Consider the following 25,782-nt stretch of genomic DNA (forward strand, 5'->3'; position numbering starts at 1 on the left):
TATATCGAAAAGAAGAATGGGACATGAAATAAAAGTTGTAAACCTTCAAAAATACATACATTTCTTTAGTTAGAAACTATATAAAAATATTTTCAAAATGGAGTTTAAAAAAATGTTTAAAAATTTCTGCAGAAAATATAACTTAATCTAAAGAAATAGCCTTATCGAATGTTCTATTTATTTTAGTTTTATTATTTTTTTACGATATATTAAGTAAATTTTCAATCTACGAAATGATTTTACGGCGTATAAAAGAATAAATAAATAAATATAATTATCTTAAGTGATGTCGAATGAAAAATCAATGAAGAAAAATACATTTCTAACATAAAGAGTTTTCGGTTATATTTGTTAGATAACATTTAAAAATAATCCTATCGTCGATTGGTTGCGGATATGATTACTTTAACGATGATTGGCTGCGGGTTTTGATTGTCTTAACGCTAATTGGCCGTAGATGTAGCTGTCTTAACGGCGATTAGCTAAAGACGTGTGATCTTAATGATGATTGGTTAAGAATACAATCGAAGTTACATTTATTTCAATAGACTTTTCCTCGACCAATCCTGGTTAAACCAATCTTATCTACAACCAATCACCGTTAAGATAATCATATCTATGACCAATTATTGTCGGGATAATCATAAATAAGACCAAACAGCGTTAAGATAACCATATCTACAGCAAATCGTATATACAGCCAATTATCGTCGAGATAATAGTTTTATCGACAATAAAGGCATTCAATCATAATTAACACAACCGTAGCTTCAACCAATGACATTAAAGGTATTTTTCGACAAAAATTTTTTTGAATTTAAATTATTCAAAAACGATTTTACCAAAAAAAATAAATAAATAATTTTAAAAAGAGGATATTTGATTACATTTTTCTCTCCAGCATCTCTTAGCAATATAAGCATCGTTCGCTATAGAAATAGCATAAAATAAAAATTTAAAAATTAAATAATTTTAAATAAAATTTACAAATTTATGAAGGAACAATCTCCGACGGAATTGAATTTGTAAATATTAAAATATATATATATATAACACGATAAAAATAACTTTGTTTTTTGTGGAGGGGATGAGAAATGCGATCAGACTAATGGAATAGTTTTTCGACAAAGAAATGCTGAAATATTCTGTTAAAAAAAAGGAGAAAAAATAGCCAACAAGCATTAAAACTATGTCGAAGATAAGATAAATGAAAGCTGGATAAGAAAAAAAAAGAAAAAAACTCAAATAAAAATTGAAATATCGTTTATAGAGGGTGATCCATTTTTAAGTTTTGATATCGTGTATCGAACCGGATCATAATAGAAAAATTACGGGCACAACAAATCAATCAAGTCAATAGTCATCATTTGATAGGCGATATTAACTTTTAAACACGTTTAAAATCTCATTAACGGATACATTTATCCGCCGCATCTTTTCGGGATGCTGTGGATAAATCATCCCATTTTCTTATAAAAAAAAAAAAATATGCATTAAATTGTGAATTTAAATACTTTTTATGAATAGAAAATTGTATAAAGGACTATTCTTTGACATAAAATTCTTTCATTGTCTGCTTAAAGGTAATAATAAAAAAAAATTTTGTCATTCGGAGTTTTTCTTAGAATGGAACTTTAAAGTTAAGCTGCTTATAGTATAGAAGGAAGTAGAATATTTTCTTGCTTAAAAATTGGCATTTACATATAAAAGAGTTGTCGGCGAAATTTATATTTAACGCAAATTACCTTCAGCAATATGGTTTGGTATCGATAATCTTACAATAAAGGAAGAAGAGTGAAGAAAAATCGAGATTTAAATAGGTGAGCACGAAGAAGATTGACTCAGCATCTAACAGAAATTGGCTGGATGGGTAAGAAAATTAAATAGAGATTTTTTTTTTTTGTAAATTTAAATCAAACTAGCATCGTTACTTTATCCAAAATTAATATCTAAAAAGAAAAATTCTTAAATTTTCTTTTAAAAATTTCCAAAAAAATCATTAAAATTAACGTTGTAACGTGATATTTTTATGAGTTATGCACGTCGTTTCAGCATATATCATTTTGTATTTTTTTAAAAAAAGATTTTCCACTTTAGCTTCTCGTTCGGAGCCTTTTTTATCTTTATTTTTTTCTCTAAAAAATGGAATTTCTACACCATTAATCGATTTACTTCGCTATCAATTCGTCGTGTTTATATTCAAGATATTAAATGTATAGTCTTTAAACACAGGCATAAAAATGAACTTCTAATGAGATATTTTAATAGAAACATGCATTAGCGTGTACATAATGATACAAACTTTTGTCATTATAGAGATGAAGCTATTTAGTTTAGTACAACTATTGTTGTTATTTTTAGACTTTTAAAGTTGACACGAGCAAAAACAATACAAGTCCTTCCACGTTCTACCTTTTCGAAAATTAAAAGGTAAATTAAGAAGAGAAAAAACATGCCATTTTCTAAGAAATTTAAGCTTCAAGAGGAAGATTTTTTGATAGCCTTTTATAGGATATTTTTTTCTTTTTAGATATGGAAATATCTTCCTTAAATGTCGAGTTATAAGTGGCATTGGCTACCTTCCCCCATTTTGAGGGAGGAATATTGGTTTTTTTGGTAATGATGTTTAGTTCCTGGCTACAAATAATGTTAGATGTACTTCATCTATTACAGTCAGTATAAAGTACTTCTAAATAATGGCATAATAATATCATTTATTCTTTGCTTTTCCACTAGCAAATAGTCTGTCACTGACACAACCTAATGTTTCGTAGGTTAATGCTTTTTCAATTGTTCTTACTCTTGTCAGGCAGTAAGAAAGAAAGCTTCAAAAAAACCTTATTTTTGTCAATAACTATGTGAATTTTTATTTTTTTTTACTTTTTTAGACACTAAAAAATAACTAGAAATTATTCCGTGACACGAAAAGATTCGCAACACGTCAATCTCTTTGTTGAAGCGTATCCTTTTGTGTTATAATTTCCCCTCTTTTCTCTATTCAGAAAGGCTTTCAATATTAATCACGTGATTTGTGCATAATGTTTTTAGAATATTTAATATATTTTTAAAGGGTATATTCGGGAAATCGAATTAAATCGAACAGAAATTAACATTAAGTGATGCGGAGATTTTAATTATTTGAAATTCGCCTTAGAACGATATTTAAAGCTGTGATATTTTACTCTATATATTTTATAGTTAGATATTATTTTAAAGATCAAGATAATAGAGGTTTGCTCCTTTCGGAGAATCAATAATATTTTTTTGATACCTTTAGAATGGTACTTAAAGAATAGGGATGCTGAAAATCGAAATCAAAATCTTCGAGAAAAAAAAGGAAACAAATATAGATCTGAAAATATTTCTTTCAATCTTTTCTCTTTATTGTTGGATTCTTTTACTTGTTTCATCATTTATAATATCCACATTTTGACAGAAAAATTATGTTTTTAGTTGTTTTTCTTCTTTAATTGTTGGATCGAAGGAGGAGGAAGAGGAGAAGAGGAAGAAAAAAGATCACAATTCGAATCGTTTCATTAATGAAAACTGAAGTAATGCAATGCAGAAATTCCATGTTTTGGTAAATTAATTATTCACTCGCTTCCAAAAAATCGATTTTTATTTATAAAAATCTTTCCATATTAGTCATTCCATTCTCAGATTAATTAGATTCGTATCGACATCACCGGGATGCGGAAGAGTAAAGTTCCGAGTGTCAGAATTCTAAACGAAGATCAGCGTATAAAATCATTTTTATTCGCTTAAGAAATTTATTTTTCTTAATTTTAAATCATTTTTTTTAGGAAATCAAACTAAATAAATTAAAATAATTTAATAAAAATCTCATACACTGTTTACCCATTCTCCGCGAACTTTAATCAAATTAATACTGATAAAAATGTAAAGATTTTAAAGAAACTGTCTGAAAAAATCAGTCTATAAAATACTAAATATTAATTTAGGGAAGTTATTCTTGCTTTTATTTATTTATTTTTTAAAATAAAAATAAATAAAAATATTTTTGGTAATGTTCTGAATAAGATAAAAATTTAAGAACGTTTTTTTGTAGATCGATTGGCGATGTAATATTCTTTTTTTTTTTTTTGCTTTGCGTGTAGACTGAATCCAATATGAGGCATACCACAAAAATATATTGTTGTAGTATTAAAAACATTTTTCGATTCGAAATAAAGTTCATAAAAATGTATGTTTAACGTAAACAAAACGTTGTAGACAATAAGAGAGTTTGAGCTGGAGAAGAGAAGGATTTAAATAATTATATATAGGAAATGCGAGGATTTTCTTTATATTCTAGTAAATAAACATAGATAAAAAGAGTAGAAAAGAGAGAAGAAAGCATAGAAAAGGAGTGAGAGCGTGGTAAAAGAGAAATATTGCATAGCGAGATAAGAAAGAACAGCAGAACGACCTTGAAAGAGAGAAAGAATGAACAGATTAGAAGTGGAGAAAAGTGTGAAATATGGGAAAAGAATGAGGCAAATCGAGAGAAAATAGGGAAAGAACACGAAAAAGATTCCGTCTGGAGACGAAAGGAAATCAAGGAAGACCAGAAAACATAAAAAAGTCTGTCTGGAAAGGAAGGAAATTCAGACAAATCTTCCCAAACAACAATAACAACAACAGCATCGTTTAAATGCTAAACATTAAGAAATATCGGGTATCAAAAACCCATTTTGGTCACTTTCCAAACAGAATTACACTTTTTTTTTTTTTAACCGAAGACAGACACTACAATTTCTAATTCTTGTCTTATGAAAATCCATTGCTTTGATGTACGTTGCCACACCCAAAAGTCTAGATCTAATTTCCATAATCTACGTCAATGCACTTCCAGAACTTTCTTGTCAAAAATTATTATTTTTTTTTTATTTCGTGAAATCGTCAATATTTCATAAAGAGAAGAAATATAATTTCGTAGCTTCATCAGAAGTTAAAATATATCATTAATCTCCGCTTTAATCCAGGATGCGGATCTCCACATTCCATACAGGTAACTCCTCTTCGATTTCATCTTAAAAAATGAATTTAGTGAGAAGTTAGGGACTTTTTCAACGAAAACTAATCATATTTAGAGATGGCCTTTCTGTATTTATGTGCATAAGCATCAATCAAATATTTCCACTTCAAGTAATTCGAGTTACCTGATCCATTGTAAACGTTGGATGGAGTAGAATGAAAACATTGTTTCGATACGATTAAGAGAAACACAGGGATAAATATTTGTTAAAAGCGAAAATATAAACAATAATTCAATTTTTAAAAATATTTTAAGAAGATTAAAACTACTCGAATATATTGAAAAAAATATATATATATTTTTCTACGTTATGTTTACATTCAAAAAAATTGAGTGATGAAGTGATAATATATAAACAAAAAACTCCCCGGTTATAAAATACTTCTGGGAATACAAAAAAGTAGTTCTATATCAAAAAATACACCCTGTCAAAATGTATTTTTCTTTACGAAAAATTTATTTTAGTTAACGTTGTTTTTGTTTTTCAAACATTCTTTAAGCTTGGCTTTATCACTCTTAATTTTCCTTTCTTTGTTATATATTTATATATCTTTTATTAAATTATAACTAATAGAGTCATTCTGTATGCATACCCATACATTCAGGTGTGTGAGTGTGTGTTAAGAGCGTGGGTATAGAATGTATGAGGATGCAACAATTAGTAGGAATGAGTAATAATGCTTATATTCTCCTCTTCTATATATATATATGTGTGTGTGTGTGTGTGTAGTATACACTCTTAATGCCACCCTTTCAGATATGTATGGGCTAAGAGAGATGCATTCAGAGTAGCGTATGATAATGCAAGTGTTTAAAATCATCTCTATATACACATAAGTATTGGAATAATGGAGAATTTGGCACGAAACGAAAGCTAAAATTCTTAATTTAAATAAAAATATAAAGGATAAAAAAAAAGTATATTTATAACGGGGTGAAAGATAGAAAACATTTGAATTATCCTCCATTTTCTTCCTCTCCTCTTAAAAATACAGATGCGTTATTCCTAAACAAGAAGCTATTTTTATTACTCTTTTAAATAATAACACGAATTATACAGAGTAAATTAAATATTTACAAGTCTATAAAGCCAAACAAAATTAAATCGATAAAAATGAATAAAATAAGTAAATAAATAGTAAATTAAGTTTCGGAAAGGATAATATAAATAAAAAGATTTTAATTTTAGATATTTTAACTAAAAAAACAACAACAGTTCTTTTAAAAAATCATTATAAAATACGTCGATCTTCTTTAAGATTTGTAAAATATATTGTAGTTTTATATATATATATATATATATAAAGACAAGCGAATTCTCCGGAGAGTTACAAGCAAACAAATTTATAATTTTAAAATTTAATATTGTAAATAAATTTTTTAAAAAACAAAAAAAAAAATTGTTTTTTTTAGAAAAGAAATTTGCCTCCTGTAAATGTTGCTTCACTACGTATCACTAACATAATATAATAATAATGTTAAAGTTTTTAAAATGTTTTTTTATATATTTTAAATATATAAGGCTATATTTCTTCATAATTTATTTTATATTTTAATAGAAAAATTATTATTTAAAATTAGTAAATTAATTTATATTTATTTCGCAAATTTTAATTCCATTCCTAAAAGTTTTTTTTTTTTTCTTTTTTTTATTAATTATAATTTTTGGAAATGAATTTAACAAGTTGTAAATTTGTTTATAAATTCTGCAAATATTATTTAATCTTTTGAATTTATTAAAATTAAATTTTTAGATTAATTGATGTAAAAAATTCGCTAACTTTTCCACTAATTAAACTTTAATTAAACAGTTAGAAATGGAAAAATCTCAATTTTTCCATTTGTAAAATATATATTTAAAAAAAAAAAAAAGAAATTTAAATTTATAGAAAAATTAGAATTAAAAATAAATTTAAAAAATTTAAAATTAGAATTAGAAATAAATTCGATTTCTCATCTCTAAAGCCTTAGAAATGAATTTAGAATAGGAATTTGCAATTAAAAATTAAAAATTTTATTATTAATTAATCTTTTATTTGACATTTTCTAAATCGTATGAATTAAATACGTTTAATAAGTCAAAAAATTAAGTTTTTTTTTTACATTCCGGTGTTTATTTTTAATATTTTCTGCCTTAGGAATGAATTTTTTTCTACACTTTCCTGAAATTCCTATGGTTTGTTTAGATTTTTATCTTAATTTCTCTAATATTTATAGTGTTTATAATCATTTATAAAGTTCTATGGCTTGATTTTTACATTTTAATCACCTCTAAAGTCAAGAAATGGTATTTTTTTATGTTCTAATGCTCGCTTCTAAAGTCATAGACACGATAGTTGAGATTTTTATGCTCATTTCTAGTGTAGAAATTGTTTTTTTTTTATACATCTATGCTCATCTCTAGAGTCTAGAAATGACATTTTACTTGTTTAGGCTCTGTTAAACAGCATTTCTACACTTTAGAGACGAACATAAAGATGTAAAAAGCTCTAGAGATGCTGATTTTATATCCCTATTCTCGCCTTGGAAATAGAATTTTAAGACTTTTAAAGCTCGTCTGTAGACTTATAAATTGTCTTTTTAGATTTTAATATGTGTATTTAGAAAAATAATTAACAATTAAATATCGAAATGGTTGTAAATCTGGGGAAGATGCCACACTCTCCTATTGATGCAAGTTTGTTTTATTCGAGTGTTTCGGATGCAATTACCAAATTCTGGAGGGTTTTAACGTATTGTAAGACAGCAAAAAAGATTAACGTGCGTTTTCTTTTTGTAATAATGGATCGACTTGTGTTTAAATTAAGCATATCACCCCGAATTTCGGGGTGAGATGCTCAGTGGAGTCATTTAAACAAACATGGCTTCAAGGTCGGTGGTTGTTGACAATAGAAACTGTAGTTACATCATATATTATAGAGGTTTTTTTTAATTTATAACACGTTTAAGCGTGTAAGTCTTCCCCGATTATATTATAATTTCTAACTGGAAATTCAATTATTAAAAAATTAAACAAAATTAAGTTGCTAAATTCCATTTCTTTCTAATTACTTTTAAGGAAAGTTTTGAAAATTTTTGAAAATAAATTTAAATTAATTCATAATTAAAAACAGTTATAATATTTTAAACATTTCATTTTATTTAAAAACTATATACATATATTATTATTACTATTTTATTACTTAGATGTATAATTAAAGAAGAAGAGTTGCTTTAAGGAAATTATTCAAGACGTTTCTTTGCTTAAATTCAATAGAAAATAAACGATGATGTATAAAATTAAATACTTAAAAATCTTTTAAAATTTTAATTGATTAAATATATTAAGAATCTCTTTAATCTTATTAAAATGTTAAAAATTAAAGCATCTTTAATTAAAACGCTTGTTTTTACAAAGGAAACTTTAACTTTTCTCGTAAGATTTCTGTGAATAAATATTTAAAAGTACTTGGATCGTGTTTACTTTGCAATAAAGCAAAGGAAAAGAAGGGGAAGAAAAGTACTTGGCTTTAATAAATAACCTATTAAACAAATACAATAAGCCAATTAATCGAGAAAGAACTTATAAATATTTATGTTTTAATTCTAAACATTCATAAAAAACACAGGGGAAAAAATGTATTTATTTAAATTGTCACTCGGGTAAAGTAAATAATTGTCGTTTATTGCTACTTAATCATTATAAAAGATATCGAGATGACATTTGTGTGTGTCTATATAAAGTTTATTCCTTTTTACCTTTTGTTTCTTAATTTTTTTTCATTTTTTCACAATTAAAATCCCTCTATTTGTAGGATTATACGTCTTCCTGCTATTCAACCTTTCTCCTATTTGTTCAAACGTTCTCCCCACTTCCTGTTTCTAGGGACATTTATCCCCGTTTCTCCTACTCGTAGGATTATTTCCTTCGCTCCTCTATTTGTAAATATATTCTCCCCATTTCCTCTGCAGGATTATTTCCCTCGCTCCCCCTATTTATAAAATATATCTTCTATTCCCCTTATTTCTAGAAACGATTATCTGTATTAACTTTATTTACAGAATTAACCCCAAATTCTCCCTATTTAAAAAAGTTCGTCCCTATATAGGGGAAAATTCGTACCATTATTTGTATTTGTCAAAAAAAAAAATTCCCCTTTCTCTATTCGCAGAAATATTCAACCCGTTTCTGAAAGAAAATGTTTATCCTTTCCTCCCCACTTTCGGGATTATTCCCTCATTCTTTCTATTTATAGAAATATTCTCCTCATTCTCCTGTACGCAGGACTATTTTCTTTCCCTATTTATAAAAGAAACTCCGGGTTTAGAGGAATATTTATCCTCATTACCTCAATTTTCAGAAAAATCTCCCTTCTCTCCATTTACAAAAATATCCCTACCCCCACTTCTCTATCTGCACGAATAATCACCCCCGCTTCCCTTATTCTCCCCCATTCTCCTATTTTAAACCCAAAGGGGAGGGAGGGAGGGAGGAAGGACTTGGCTGGAAAAACGGGAGGAAACGTTCGACTAATTGAAAACTAGAAAATTTTCGTTTTCTAGAAAAGAATAAAGAAAAATTTAAAGGATAAGAAGAGATCATTATCCAAATTATTCAGCTTAATTTTAATCAAACAATAAAAGATTTCCTCGTTCAGTAAAACGGGGGATGGAGGGAGGAGGGAAGTTAGAAATCAGTGATTGGTTTTTCCAGGGAATTTTTATTTTTTTAACTATTCATAAAATCGCCAGCGTGAAATGAATGCGAAGAAAAAGCATCTCTTGTTGAAAAGCATTATCTCGTTATCCTTTCCTTTTCTACTGCCTTCGACCATCTTTTTCTATGGCTACTTTTCTTTTAGTAAAAGATCTATTACGATTCAAGCAAGCATGAAATACGTACATTTCGATAAGAGAAGATTACACAATCACTTTAAAAAGCCACCCTCTATCAATTCTCGACCCTCCTTTTCTTCGCCAATTAGCTTTACTTCATTAAAATCTTTTCCAATTGAAGCATAGTATAAATATTTTTCTTGCAAATAAAATGCACTTCTAGAGAACCAAACGTGTGTTTTTTTTTCTTTTTTCTTTTATTTGAGCGCACAAAAATTTAGTTAAATTTGTGATTTAAATTTCGAATTTTTTTATTTATTTTATTGAAAATATTTTATAAATTTATTCAATTTTTATTTTCCCACTTTACCAACATTTTCCAATTTTTGTAGAGGATTTTTCAAAGGGTGCACTTATGCAGACTTCATAAAAATCTTGGAGGAATGCTTTAAAAATCGATAAAATTTCTGTAATAAATTAATATATAAAAATTTATTTGGAAATTTAATAAAAATCTCGAATTTTACGACAAATTTTTCCTTGGAGAATAATAATTTTTACCTTTTTTTTCCCTTCCCCTTCCCCTGCTTTTATGGTAGTTCTTTCAAATTTTAATTTAGCTTCTAGTTAATAACAGCGTGTAACAAATCCTTTATCAAACAATTAATGCAAATAACTCGACCAAATGGATTCTGATAATGGAAGTGTGTCTTAATAGGTAATTTGCATAAGAAAACCTCGACTAAATTGTGATTTTACTTGGATCGTTTGCTTAATTCTGTTGCAAGATCGTGATAGAAGAGGACTTTTCGCGTGACAGCCTCTTCTCTTCTTTTTTTTTATTGCCAATAAATATACATCAAGTAAAATGAATTGGCATAAATCTAGAATATATAGGACATTAAGTGCTCTATTCTTAACTTCGACTGTGTTTGGTGGTCTCTCTTGGATAGGTTTCAGACCGCCGAATTGATTTTTCTATCCTCTCCGACGATAAACCTTATGCACTTCTTGAATATTTAGTAGTTTTAGTAGAATATAACACACTTTTCTCAATATGTACTATTTAAATTATGATTCGGAGCAGAGAGAGGCATCCGGATTCTCTAGATGATGCTGGGATGATCAATTCTTTTTGCAGCATCTTTCGAGAATTGTTTAGGAAAAGTTTGCAAATTGAATTAAACGGAAGGTAATTTTTTTGATTTTCTTAAACATTGTAGCTTTAAGTTTTGCTCTTCTATCAAAAAAATTTGAATTATAGGAAGGAGTAAATCCACGTGATCCTCTTCTTCTCCTTTATCCTCTTAGTTCTCCACCATCTCTCACGTAGCAGTGTGTGTGCATCAGAACTGAAGAAATTTGATATCGGTTCGCCTCAGATTTCTTAAGAACGTTTTATGGAGCTATTTTATTATTATTTGAACTCCTTTTTTTGGTAATTTAATCCCAAGAAAAGATCTTTAACCATGTGCCATTTACTCGAATAAATTTCCAACATTGCATTAAACTTAATCGTTTTTCTCGTTTTAATAAATTATTATCTGCAATATATTTTTTCTTCTACCTTATCGACTTAACGCGTAGATATATATATTTAAAACTGATAGAATAAACGTTGCATCACTCGAATTTCAATGAATTCATTACTCATTCAGATCGTGTTCCACGTTTTCCTCCTATTCCTGTCGTCTGCTGGTATTTAATGGGCTTTGCTACGTAGGAAAGTTGTACTAAAAATTATTCACTGCGCCAATTACTCTTACACGCTTAAAATATATATTCTGGAGGCTAATTATGTGAATGTATAATCGAACTCCTCGTGTTTTAACAACTGATTTACTGGCAAAATAGTGGAGGAAATTCAATATGTCCCCTTTCATCTCAAGGATGGAAATATAATGTTTCCTTGGCATCCCTCAACGGTTAAAGTATATTTTATTCCTTGTCATTCACGGAAAAGGAAATTCCCTTTCCTAAACATCCCTCAAGAGTAAAAAAGATTCTGCTCTTCAACATCTTCGAACAACGAAGTAAATTGTCACCTCGGCATCCTCATAGAACGGAAGAGATTCAGTTCCTCGACATTTTTACTATTTTCTCAATTAATTTTCGAGGTTTACAGCCTAACCTCTGGTGGAAGAGGGATCGGTTTAAGGAGGTTAAACATCGTCGCCTTAATTAATCACGTGATCGGGCGCCAGAGATTGTTAGAGGCAGCGAGAGAGAGAGAGAGAGCGCGCGCTAGAGGATGCGGAGGAGGAGTCGATAAGCTAATAGCGCAACTCGCTAATATCCGATAACAAGAAAAGTGCAGATGAGTGATAGTCTCATATTGCAAAATAAATATACGTGACTAATGTCTGAGGATGGGCAAACCACTCGTAATTAGGAGCGGTAAGATTGTGGATTGGGTTTAGACCCTGTGGAGCACTCTGGATGATTACGGTTGATCCCCATTGGGGGTTCTGATTAAAATCCACCGGACTTAAGTCAACGACATCGGTACTTTGCCCGGTGTTCGATTTAGCAGAGACGTTGCCTAGTTACTGTTACCTTGGCAACCAACTAGTGACAATTCTGGAAATGTGTACTGCAATTTTGACTTACCACACTCGGTCGTGTTTGCCCCATCTTGTTTATTTGTCGACTATTATTATTATTATTTATAAAATATACAATAATTTGAAGAGAAAAAAACAATCGTTTCTTTGTTTAAAATGATAAAATTAATAATATCTCTCGAATTGAATGGGAGAATAAAAAGAAATCTTCTTGGCTTAATGGGGTCTACATTATGTTAGAACCTATTTTATTCTCTTTTCTGTGCAGACGGACGGATAGGAACGATACGTTAACGCTATCGGGACGTTAAAAATAATAGTATGGAGTATGTGCAGCCGAGTGGCACTAAACGGGCCAATCATCCGACCCGCTTATAGCATTGAAAGACCACATGCTTGTATGGCTTCATTCATCGAAGGGTGATAGTTTGTCGATCCCTTACCTCTCTTGTTGGTTCCCTTTTTCGGAGTGGGGAGAACTCGACTTGTCCTTAAAGGTCATTAGTCTAATGTAGTTTCTCAGTGTATGTGAAACATGGCGGAAAATTGAATTTTTCTCTCCCTTACTACTTTATTCTTATCTAGATAGGAACAGATGGTGTAGTTTTTAGAAACAGGATGTTCCTCGCCCCATTATGAGGTAACCGTAACTTAAAACCTATTTTTTTACCACTTAAAAGTGATTTTTAGCATTAAAATAACCCGATCTCTCCATTAACGTCTCCGTAAGATTTAATTAAAAGGGTGGAAAACGATCCGGAATTCGTACGTATCTTCTATTCGATAGACGACTATGGCACGGCTTAATGCCGCAGATTGTAGGAGGCTTAGTGGCTAGACGGGCTTTACTTTTAGGCCACGTCACGTGACGTGACCGCGAAATTTTTCTATCCTTAACAGCCCTTCTACGTGATGCAGCTGCACGATGACCGAACCGAGCTGTAACTTGTATTGTGAACTCATCCATTACGTAATCACTGCACTGTTCTTCTCCATTGCCATGGCATTGGTTCACTCCATGTTCGCCACGCTTGGTTGGCATTGATTTCCCATAATCCCTCTCGGGCTGCAGCAGCGGTTTCTACTCCTTGTCGAGGAGGGACGAAATGTGTTCGATGTCAGGTTGCACATCATAGTAGACTCGCTATTTCTAACGTTCTATGTGGATACGGGGTAGAAAAACATCACCTAAATAACTATTGGGGAGTGGGGAGAAGTAAAAAAGAGAGAGAGAGAGAGACGTTCTCTTTCGATTCATCCACCTCCGGTCCATTTACTGCTAAAGTAGCCACCGAATGATGATCATAAATTATGCTTCTAAACTTCCTACCCATACTCTAGTAGTATATCTATGCTATCGTGGGATTAAATGTGGTCGGATGGGAAATTGGCCGCGTGACTATAGCTACCCATTTTATCTGCAACGGGACCATTCGTAAGGGATTACCAGGAAAGGGAAGGGGGGGAAAATGTATACATATATTTATGCAGGGGTGCGCGTTATACACGATCCGCAATTCTTTTACAATACAGAAATGTAAACTAGATCTCGTTTGGGCGTTTAATGTCGGTAATTTTAATTAACTTTAACTCGCTTTTGGAAAATTTAATCGTGACATTTCATTACGCTAACATTCGCCGAGACGTCATAGTTCATAAGATTAACATAAATGAATTTTCTGAACATAAACATCGAGCCGAACACCTTTCTTTCTTCTGTATAATGAACGATTTATTCGCCAATTACTCGAAAATATATTTATGAAAGCGCATTATTCATGCAACCTCCAGGTGTTAGAACACCTTGAGGTGTGCTCGTTAACCGCTGGATATCCCCGAGTTAAAATTTTTGGAACGGCGCCATTTTTGGTTACGTTTCGAATCACACCTAAGCTATTGTTATCCCGTGGTGATGAACTAACCGTAGAGGGGTTATTGGCCGCTTGACCTCGTCTCCATCCCCCCCTCCCCTCGGGTAGAAGGGGAAGAAGAAGAAGAAAAGAGCTACTCCAGAAAGAGGGAAGAACAATGTTACGTTGCGTAAGAATTCTGTGTTAATTGTGTTAGCTAGATACTCATCAACATTTAAAGAGACTGTCTGTCTGCAGATACGGGATATTTGATAGCATTGTCCAAGAAATTGAATCGTGTTTTTCTTCAAATTCGTCTTCTCCTCTCATTGTTTGAGATGCTATCTAATGTTGAACTTGCTTATCTTCACTGTTGACAATATACTTTCTTGAATAGAAGGGGTCGAATATCATCTCTTTGATAAAATATCATATACTTTCACTTGTTTTAAAAGTAATTTTCTAGATCTTTTTTCTCTTCTTTCTCTTCTCCTCTCTCGAATTAATTTGCGAATTTCTTTATTATTATTATTTATTTTAAATAAACTAATGATTTATGTTTCCAATTACCGTTGGATAATAAATTTGTTTTCTTATTTTATTTTATTTTATTTTTACTCTAACTTTTCCAAGATAATAAGAGAAAAATATAATCGATTAAGTTTGTTACTTGGGAATTTTTTCTTCTTTTTGAATTTCCATCCCGATTAAATTTATATACATATTTTTTTGAATTATAAATAAATTAAAATTTGCTCCAAAAATTTGCTTTTTTTAAATGAAAGTAACAAGTCGTAAAGTTTCTAAAATCCTATAAAAAAAAAGCAATTTTCTAATAATTTAATCGCATTTAGCATCGTTGATCATAAATGATAAACTCGCAACCGGTAGATCGCGATCTTCATTGTGGAGGAAAATCCTATTCTAATGTATTACAGGGATTTATCCATTTCGAAAAGGTTGGAAAGTATCCGTTCAACCTATATAAAAACGATTGATATGTAATGTTTAAAATATTTTACCGCGTAATTGCCTTCTATATACAGACTTGTACAGTATTTACCGTACAAACGAGTGATATTTATTAAAAATAAGTAAGTTTAAAAGGAAATTTAAACGTTTTCGACGTTTATTTAAGATATTTCTGTATTTTAAAAGTAAATTGTAACCCCGCTTTACAATATTAAAGCGTGTATTACTATTATTATTTTATTGTATAATTATTTTCTAAATAAAGAAATGCAATTATATCGTAGAGTAAAGAATAAGCAGAGAGTAAACAAAGTATTATTCGTATAGAAAACAAGAAAACCATTTAAACAAACAATGCTTCTGGCTAAATATATTTAGAAAAACATTATCCTGACGCCTTACAATCACAATAATAACTCTGTTACGTCATAAATTGCATTCCTTTCGAAAATAAACTCCTCCTTTCTAACTGTATTTTTCTATGGACCTAATTTATGAATTGTACGAAATTTATGGGCAATATAAAATACCGGACTACAAAATATCTGGATTATAAAATACTCGAATGACAAAACACGCGGACTACAATATACCTAGGATATAATGGACTGTTAAGTATGTGAACTACAATATATCTGGACTATAATGGGCCATGGTAGGATAATGGCCTATAAAATATCTAGGCTGTATGTCTGGACTGTAATGGACTACAATATATCTGGGTTATGAAACTGTTGGATCACAAAACACGTGGATTTTAATGTACATACAGTACAGTACGTGAGCTGTGATGGAATTAAAAGGTAGAAAATACAACGAATCGGACTATCGTGGACTAAAAAACCCACTCAATTTGAGCCATAATGGACTAAAAACCCCGCATAATTTGGACTTTAATAGACTAAAAAAACACACCGCACAACGATGTGTCTAGGTTATAATGGCCTATAAAATATCTGGACTCGAATGGCTACAACAAATTTAGACTATTGTGAACTACAACCTATCTGGACTTTTACGAACCATAAAATATCAGGATAAGTATAATCGACAATAAAATATAAGTAATACAACATACCCCGAAAGGCAAGGATTACATACGTGGCTACAAGTCTACGTGTTGGATCCTTACGCAAGTTTTCTGTATGTTTATTCCTGCAGGTAGGGGAATAAAATATTCGATTATAGCTTATCTGGAGTAAAAAGTATCGAGTTTACAATACATCTGGACTGTGTAACCATACAAGGACTCTGTACTCAGGCGGACAAGCCAAAAAAAAAATCTGCACCTTACAAAACACGCGGTCAAACGGTCCACACTTTATTTAATCTTAGTTTTTAGATCGATGCCGATAATTTAAACTTAATTGGAGTTTTTTTGAAAGGGATAAAACCATCCAAATTAAGTTTGGAGTGTATTTAAAAAGTGTCGACTCGTGTTACCTCTAATTAAATTCCGAGAAACGTACTTTAGAATCGTCAAAAATATAGTAACGAGCCATGGCCCTATGTTTTAATAAGGAAGAATGGTGGACGGTTTACTTAATTAGCATTAAGAACCTTTAATAAATCGAATGCAAATTAACAAAACTGTCGAAAGAATTTGTAAAAAATCATATTTTTCTAATAGAATTTTTTTGGAGGAGATAAAGAAAAGAAGAACAAAGTAATTATTTAGTAGAAATTCATTACTCGACTGGCAAATATTACATCTTACAAGACTTATTAATTATATAAAATGATCGAATCTCTTATGCATTATTCTGTTTCTGTGTAGTTAAAATAAACCTTTAATTAACCGAGTTTAGAGAGTCGAGCAATAATTATTATTCATGCAAATCTTGAAAATAAAACTTTGTGTATATTTAATTATACAAATTTAATAGCTTTATAACTATTGTTATAAAATTCAAATTTTCCCTTTTAAACTCCTTCTCGGAACGTCATCTTCTTCTATTAATTACCCAAAACGTGGCTCGTGATGTCTCTTATTTCCTCCCTCTATTAACAAATGCCCCCGTGTAACGTCACGCTTTCTCTTCTGCCTATACGAATGCGTGTTACGCACAACGCTTGCGAGACTCGCTCGACCTATTTTACGGTTACGCTCGTATATACCAATGCGACACCCCCTTTTAGATGCGATTGTTGGGCTCCCTCGTGACGTTACTGTATCTACGGATACGCAAATTTGAGGCTGACTGGTGACGTTATCGATTCGTTTATATAAAAGTGAGGCACGCTGAAGACCTAACCTGATAGAAACACGGGTATGTACCGTACGCAAATGAGGTACTATTAATCTTCTAAAAACACGCGCCTATATGAGGCTGACTCGTGACGCCATTAACCTATCTACAAGCGCACGTATGTATATAAACGTGATATATAGTTGTGAGGCTGTCAACACGTCTATATATATATAAATGTATAAACAGTTAAATCGTTTACCGGCGCGAGCATCAAACGTTACGCGTAACAGTAGCGATCGTTACGAAAATCGAATCAATTAAAACTTATTAATTAAGCAATTCGCAAATTAAGATTTTAATTTTTGCATATTTTTAATGAAAGAAAAATACGTAACGTTATTTAATCGAGTGCCGGAGACAAGCGAGATTAATTCGATTAGAAGGAAAGTTTGGTCCCCCCTGCCAAAAAACGTCACCTTCAGACATCTTTCTAAAGAAATTCGCTGCTGTTGATCCGTAACCAACCCAAACTTTATCAACTTTTTGTTATTCTTTTTTTTTGGACGTAACATTCGTTTAATCTGTCCTTAATCTAATAAATGCGTTACGAGGGGGGACGAGGGAATAGTAAAAGTGCCATTTATTATAATGTCGTCGAGCGCGCGCGACATTCTCTACTTCTCTCCACCCCCTCCCCCCTCACACACACACACACACACCGGAGCTTAACTTATTGCATCTCGGACGGAAGAGGAAAAGTACAGACATACGAACGACCAATCGTCGTCAGATTGGTGTGTTGAATGGTGATGCAGTCGCGCGTGACACTCGAGACGTCCCGTCTTGAGAAATTATCCAATATGTCGACGTCGACGTTGTCGATACGTCACACGCGTACACACCCACAGGAAGTGAGATGACCTATGGAAAAATCGGCAATAAAATTCAAATATCTATTCCGTCCCGAAGAAAATTAAAGAGGAAAAAATAAAAGAAAATAAAAAAATATGGTGTTTTATTGGAAGGGGGATGTTAAAAATGGCGTCCTATCTCTAATCTCTTATCGGTTTTTGGATGTTTGGAGTTGGAAGAAAACCGCAACTCCTTGTGTACTGTAAGGATTAATTTGTAAAGATAGTTGACACTGGACACGCTGACTGAGTAAACGATAGTGGATTAAAGGTTTTACTACTACTTTAGATACTGCAGTTTCTTTTCTAATCCGTTTTGATAGTTCGCTACGCTCCCTTTGATAAATAGCGATATCCCATAGATTAGTGGCGAAAGTAAGAAGAAAGAATAACAATTACGGACCGACGAAAAACTTTCTCTTTCATAAACTCTAAAATCGCCACCTCCTCCGGGGATTTTACTCGGCTTTTTACACAGTAAACATTGTTCTGTATTGTAATAATCGTCGCGCCTGTCTCTTGGATTTCATTTTGATTAAGTTTCCTGCTTAATTTGGAAAGACGATGCTAGAAAAACCAGGATTTTAGGCATAAAAACAATTAAAAGAAAAAGTAAATTGCTTGTTTTCTAAACGAAATGGCTGGATAAGAACAGAATTAGCAGCGGGGTGAGTGTAATTTTTGGGCGTAATAGAGGGAATATCAGGCAGAGTGGACAATGCGACTACCTGTACAGTCGGGTCGTTTATATCGCTGACAAACGATATAAACGACAGTTCAATAAGCTGGCTGCGGCCAATGGCAGCGCATGTGTCAGTGTAGACAGGAAGGTGTCGCACCACTGCCAGACACAGCTGGCGTGCACTCCCTCCATACAAACTTCGCTTGTCAAACAGCCTCGGATTCTTCCTACCTTTACAAAACTGCTTGTTTGAGGCAAATACTTTTTGTGACATTCAGAAAAGAGGCTCGCGGCTATTTTTAGAAAAAGCCAGTTAAAGGATATTAATTATCCTCTTCTAATACGCTAAAATATACAAGTCTTTCTTTACGTTTCTTATGGTTCTGTGCCCGACAGACACCACACTTTTTACACATTCTGCGGTTAGTTAAGCACTGCGCCAGTCATTTTTTTACGTGTTCTATGGCTCGGTTCTACCAGAAATCCATTTTTTACATACCGCGAGTTACGCTTTTCGCCATTTTTTAAGGTACTACGTGGACGATACTCGTTATTTTATCGAATTTCTTAAAAATATTCGGATTGTGCTTCCTTTCCTTGCGATTTTGTAGATATTCTACACTTTGGTATCGCACTTATTTAGATATTTGGTGGTGTATCATGCACTGGGCGCATAATTTTTTACATGTTCCACACGTAGACGTAATTTTTCAGATATTCCAGATTACGAGGCGTGCCCATCGATAGGTATATCCCACGTGTGTCTTTTTTTCTGATGGCTCCGAGAGAGAGAGAGAGAGGAGCCAAGAAACTAGGTTTGTAGCTCTGGCTCTCGTTACGAGCAATGCTAAAGGAAGGGAATAGCGCATCTCGTCTTTAAAGTGTTATTGCCTCCCTTCAGAGCAATACATCAATGACTTTCTTAACTCCTAGATTGTTGGATTGTTCCCCGTTGTCCTATACAAAAAATAACATTTAAAGAGATTGGAATTTACAAGCCCTATCCCACTCGAATCTTAGTCGAGGGGGTGAACATAAACAACTTTATCATTACAATAAACACGCATTAATTTCGTTCGAGAGGAAAAGGATGAAGAGGAAGAAGAGGAGGAGGAGGAAGAGGAGGGAGATAATTTATATCTTAGTTAAAAGCGTCGTAAGAGTAAACTTTGTAATAAGTTTCAAAGATTAACTCGGGTAAATAAACAAGACATAAAGAGCGAAATTTTAATATTTGGACTTTGACGATGATCGATTCTATATTCTATTATGTCGGACCGAATTCTAATTTTCCATTCTATCTCTTGTAAAATTTCCAATTTCTATCCGGTCTGGGTGGTGGATAGACAGATAGAAGAAGTCGTAATATTCAATGGATTCTATCTCTTTCATCCGGATCCTGCCATTTCGCATTTATAAGCCACCCGACTATATATCCAGTGACACGAACATAAAGACACACGCTGTAAGGGGGGGCGGTAAGGCCTAAGGGGTAAGGATTGTTGCCAGACACAACGGGACATTTACTGCTACTATAAATTTCTTATATTGGATTTACTCCGCACTCGGTTCTTCTACCCTCCCTTCCTAAATTCGTTCGACTCCATCCTTATACTTTCCGGTACTTCGCTCCTTGTATTATACCGATCTTCCGGTTCGACCCTTGAGCAGGGGAGCGGAATGATGACGTAAAAGGTTTCGTCTCTTCGTTCTTTCCAACCGTTTCTCTATAAATCTAGAATTGTTTTGGAGAATTTATTAAATCCCCGCTTATAACTTAATGACGAAGAGTATTTTCCGCATCCTCCCTCCTCCTCCTCCTCCTCCTTCTCCTCTTCCTCGTATTTTTCTATTATCTTCCTCATCTCTTCCGCATCTTTCTATTTTCTTCGTTTCGTATTCCGTACGAATAACTACAAATTTTATCATTTAAGATGCTCGAAAGGCGAGGAGGAGGGAGAGAAAAATCGTATACCATTCGTCACCGGAAGTCTGTGGTACGGAATTTGGATGGTGTCGTTACCATTTATGATGATGGAAGATAACTTATGCAACATTGTCAACGGTACGTGTTCCTTAGACGTTATAAACTATAGAAAAAGAACAAAAAAAGATAAATTTCGGGTCATTTTCATGCACGGTTCCATTTTTCTGTATCGGTTCTGTCAGAATACAAAAGAATAAGAACAGATCATTGAAGAAAAGAAATAGAAGTGATGCAATTCTCATGCAAGCCACGCAAGACTGCCATCTTCTGAAAGATAAACATAATTTTCAAACTGTGGAGCATAAGCAAGTAAATTTTTAGGGATCGTCTATATATATATATATATTATATTTTTTTCCCCTTCCTTTCTTCACCCTCTTCCTCTCCCTCTCTGTTATAGAATCCACTTCATGTTTAAAACAAGCAAACTCCTGCTAGACAACTAAACCAAATTATCATGGTAACTTGTCAGATTTCACCGAATAATACGGACGAAACAAGGTATGTATGCGGTACTTTTTAAAATAAATATAAAGTCTAGAGTTACAAACGAGATTTATGAGTTCGAAGATAGAAAGAAAATAACCCAGTCTAAACAATTTTTTCCGAAAAATCAATGGAAAATTATGTACCTCCACTCTACTTTATTTAGTTATATTTCATGGAAATTGTTTTAAACGTATGCGATCTTCTTTTTATTTGTTCTTAAATTCTGTTTCCTGCGAGGGATGACTGCGAAATTCACATAAAATATGCCCTTTTGGCCCCTTTTTTTATCTTGTTTCTTTCTGTTCGAGTATGGAGAAATTCTACATTAGAATGAAACGAAAATATGTATCTTATTCTGTAGGATATCCATGATTTTCCATAACTGTATGTAAGATACAGTTATGCATATACACTTTCCACAGTCTATATTATCACATCTAGTTTCCTCATAGTTTATATATGCCTACACATACTTTTTCACAGCCCTTTCCATAGTTTTATACAAATGAATAGAGAAATGGTAATCATTATGAGAGATCTTCTCATAGATTTTTCCATAAGTTAAATAGAGGTATGGGAAAAGATTAAAATAAAATAAATTCCGTAAGAAAGAACAATACGAAAACGAGATATATATATATATATCTAAGTTTTCCTTTGCTAGTCCATTGTCATTGGGCAACTGCCTAAAAAAGAAGAGGCCACCCTCACCTCGCCAACTATTATGACGTCATAAAGAAAGAAGAGACAAGAATAGAAGACAGATAAGTCCGGCAGAAGGAAGAGATGAAGATATTTCAGAGAATAAAGAAAGGCGACAGAGCCTGAAGAAGGTGGACGTCCTGTAAAACTTGAACCGTAGAAAATCAATGGAGCCAACCAAGCGGACCTGCGAGGACCAGACCTTGAACAAACGATAACGAATGACACGGGAAAGAATAAAGGACCCTAAAAAAAATAACTTTTCCACGAGTCGGAGGTGGAAGGTGACCTTTAGGAGCGGCATGGAACCTGTAAACATCACCATTGACTTTATATATATATATTAGTAGATGCCCGTAATCACAGTCGAGTTATCCAAACCTCCTCTAGACACACACCAGATGCGTGATCGGAAGAACAATGCACGGAGATAGGAACCTATGGGAGTTTGGCATTCGGAATCCATCTGTATCGCAGTCGATTTGTTTCTAAGCTCCGCATCCTATAAGTGATGCGGATGATAAGTGACGAGGATCTTCCTTTAATTGGAATAGTCAGTATAGTAAAAAATTCGATTTCCTTCTTTCTACAATAGTTCTATCCCATATAAGTCGCCATTGTTCGAAAGTAGGAGGTAAAATGGGTAGCGTGAGTTCAAAGGAGCCCACATACAATGCTCATAAATAAAGTTGTAGTAGTTTTCTTTGTCGTCTTCCAACTTCTTTACTAATGTTGCTCGTTAAATCAGCTTGGATGCTGTTCTTTAAAATCTTAACAGTAGAACCCGCATTTATTGACAATACTTTAGAAAAGAAAATAGTTATTCTTAATGAAGGACCTCGAAACGAAACTATTCGTTAGTTTCTTCTAGTTTCGATGCTGTAAAATCCTTTTCTGTGCATCTACTGGATTTTATTTTCCTCTTCGGTGGAGGGATGTGGGACGATTTATCTTAAGAAATTGCAGTGAATAATTGAAGATTTTGGAGCTAAAACCCATTTTAAAAGCTAATTAATGCGCTAAATTAATCTTATTTAATAATAAATAGCGGTCGGGTGTCATTACTATCATTTGGACGCCCACAAAAGATCGAGATTGCTATTCTGCAGTCCCTTTTCACATAGAGAAACAAGGTGGCAAGTGTCGAATTGTGACAAACAAAGTGTCATCCTTGTGGCAATTATTGACAACAGAAACACTCCCTCCATTCTCTCGGTTACCATGGCTACCAAGGTGGTATGGTGGAAGGTGACGTCATCGGACGTGACTCCGAAGAAGGGATCGCGAAGGAGAAGCTGGAAAGATAGAGTAGCTCGAACAAAGAAGAGAAAGAAGGTGGTTCCGGAACCACCCTCTCGCTCTCCCCCCCGCTACCGTCTCGTGTGTGTGCCCACATTTCTCACGATTTATTCAATAGAGGAGGGTGAATCAGTGCAAAGAATCTGTCCAAGGGGGTGTTAATCTCACGGATAAGTCGTTTGGAGTGTTGTGTTAGAAGAAGGTTGGAAAAAAATTTTTAACAAGTTTAACACAAGATAAACTCGAGAATTGTGTAAAATTCGAAAGAAATATTGATAAAAATTAATTAAATATCGATTCTATTATATATAATTTTATAAATTTGATACATAATAAGCGTGTTAGGCGACTAACTAACGTCCTCTTTTACTCGATTATTAGCCAGTGTCAATCAAAGGGGAGCAACGTAAACTGTATAAAATGGGGTAGAACCCATAACTGGGAAGCAGCTGTGAGGAAATTACCCCTTTTTTTAATAGCTTCTCCCGCATTCAAGAACATAATCAGCCAGTTTTGAATGAATAATGTAAGCGGGAATAATTTGCAAACTCTATTGATTAGTGCTATCTCTTGGTTGATGAAACATAAATTAGTGAAAGTTTTGGATGCAGAATCAAAAACGTGTTTGACTCATGCATGCACGAAAATCTTTCTATTCATCTATTTGTACTTTGACGTCTATTTAATACTATACAAGTGCCACGTATCAATAGAAGAGATTCACCAGCATCCCTCGAAACTTAGCAAGTGTTTCAACTAAATTTCTTAAATTATTGCTAGAAAAATAGATTTATTATTTATTTTAGAATGTTTTCGTGTATCATTTTTCTTCTTCTTGTTTGTTTTTTCTGGGGTTGACTACTTTGATATTTATTATCCTGTGACGAGTTGTATATGAGACCCTCTAGACATAGAATAAATTATTCTGTGATGCTTGTGAGTGAGTTTAACCTTAAACTTTTTATTTATATTATTATTTTTTCATAATACTTCAACTTAAAATCGTTTCCAGATAGAAGGAAATTTGAATAAAATAGTTTAAAGTTGGTGAATGATTTTCTTTTTTTATTTTATTTTATCAGATGCTGATAAACTTTATAGCGATTCATTCGACTTTATCCTGTTGAAATTCTCGATTTTAATGATCATTAAATAAATTATTCCACTTTTTCTTTATTTTAAATTCTTTCTAAGGCCCGTTTATACATATTTACATCTGAAATTTCCAGATTTTAAAAATATTTTTCTGGAATTTTATCCAGGAATTAAAGTGAAAATCCAACTCATCCTTCTGATCTTCGTAATCCTCTCCTCTAAAAATCAATTTTTCTGCGTCATTTCTTTAAAAAATTCCATTTTAAATATATAAATAACACTTTAAATACTTTATAAATTGTAAATAATTTTGAGGTTTTCATTTAATTAACATTTTAAAAAAGGAGAAAAAATTTTAAAAAATTGTTATTTTGTGTGGTGTTTTTTTCCCTTCTTTTTTGAGGATGGGAGAAGAGAAGAGAAGGAAAAAACTCTTTAAAGTTAAAATTTATTTTAAAAAGTAATCTTAAGTAAATAAGTAAATCGAAAGGAAAGAAGAAGTTTTGTTGAAAATTTAATCACCGAAAGTTATTTTCTAGTAAGTTAAAGTTTTACAACGAGTAAAATAGGAAAGATTGAGAGTTATGCGACGAGACAAGACTGGAAAAATAACGAAATATTCCCTGTTCTGTAAGAAAAATACTGAAAAATTTGCCAAGATCTTACTATATACATAACGTTTTATCAGTTTTCTCAACGATATTAGATTTTCTACAGCCGAATCTAAGCTGGAAACTCTTTGAATTATGGATGAAAATTGCCTCTCGCAACAACTTAAAACATCTTTTTTTTTCAAGATTTACTAAAGAATTTTGTTATATAAACCGATGGAAAAAGAAATTCTCGTACGTTTTTTGTTTATTAAAATGGAAACGGTTGGCAACAGTTCGATCCCCGCCACGTTTATTCAAGATGGAGGTTGCACGCTACCTGTTCGGTAATTGTGGGCATCGTTCTTAATGCTAATGTAGAGGAGGTAGAGTGGTCGAAACAAAAGGCACGTTTCACGCGCCGACACGTGACCTCATTCGTGCCTTTAAGTCGGACTTAGAAAGGCCACAAAATCCCTACTACATCTTACTTAATTGAGTAGCGCCAGTCTGTGGTGTGACGGGAATCGCAACTGCATCCCAGATAAGCAGGTGATTCGGATGCTGGTCAGACGTTGTAACGTTTCGGGTGACGT

General features: G+C 32.5%; 1 protein-coding gene across 4 annotated transcripts in view; it reads right to left on the reverse strand.

Annotated features, from left to right (window-relative positions):
* LOC136969831 (teneurin-m-like) overlaps positions 1 to 25,782 on the reverse strand; it is a 148,263-nt gene that overhangs the window by 105,850 nt on the left and 16,631 nt on the right. The window lies entirely within an intron of this gene.

This window comes from Centruroides vittatus, unplaced genomic scaffold (genome assembly GCF_030686945.1).
Source record: "Centruroides vittatus isolate TY-2023 unplaced genomic scaffold, ASM3068694v2 contig_1042, whole genome shotgun sequence".
NCBI classification, from domain to species: domain Eukaryota; kingdom Metazoa; phylum Arthropoda; class Arachnida; order Scorpiones; family Buthidae; genus Centruroides; species Centruroides vittatus.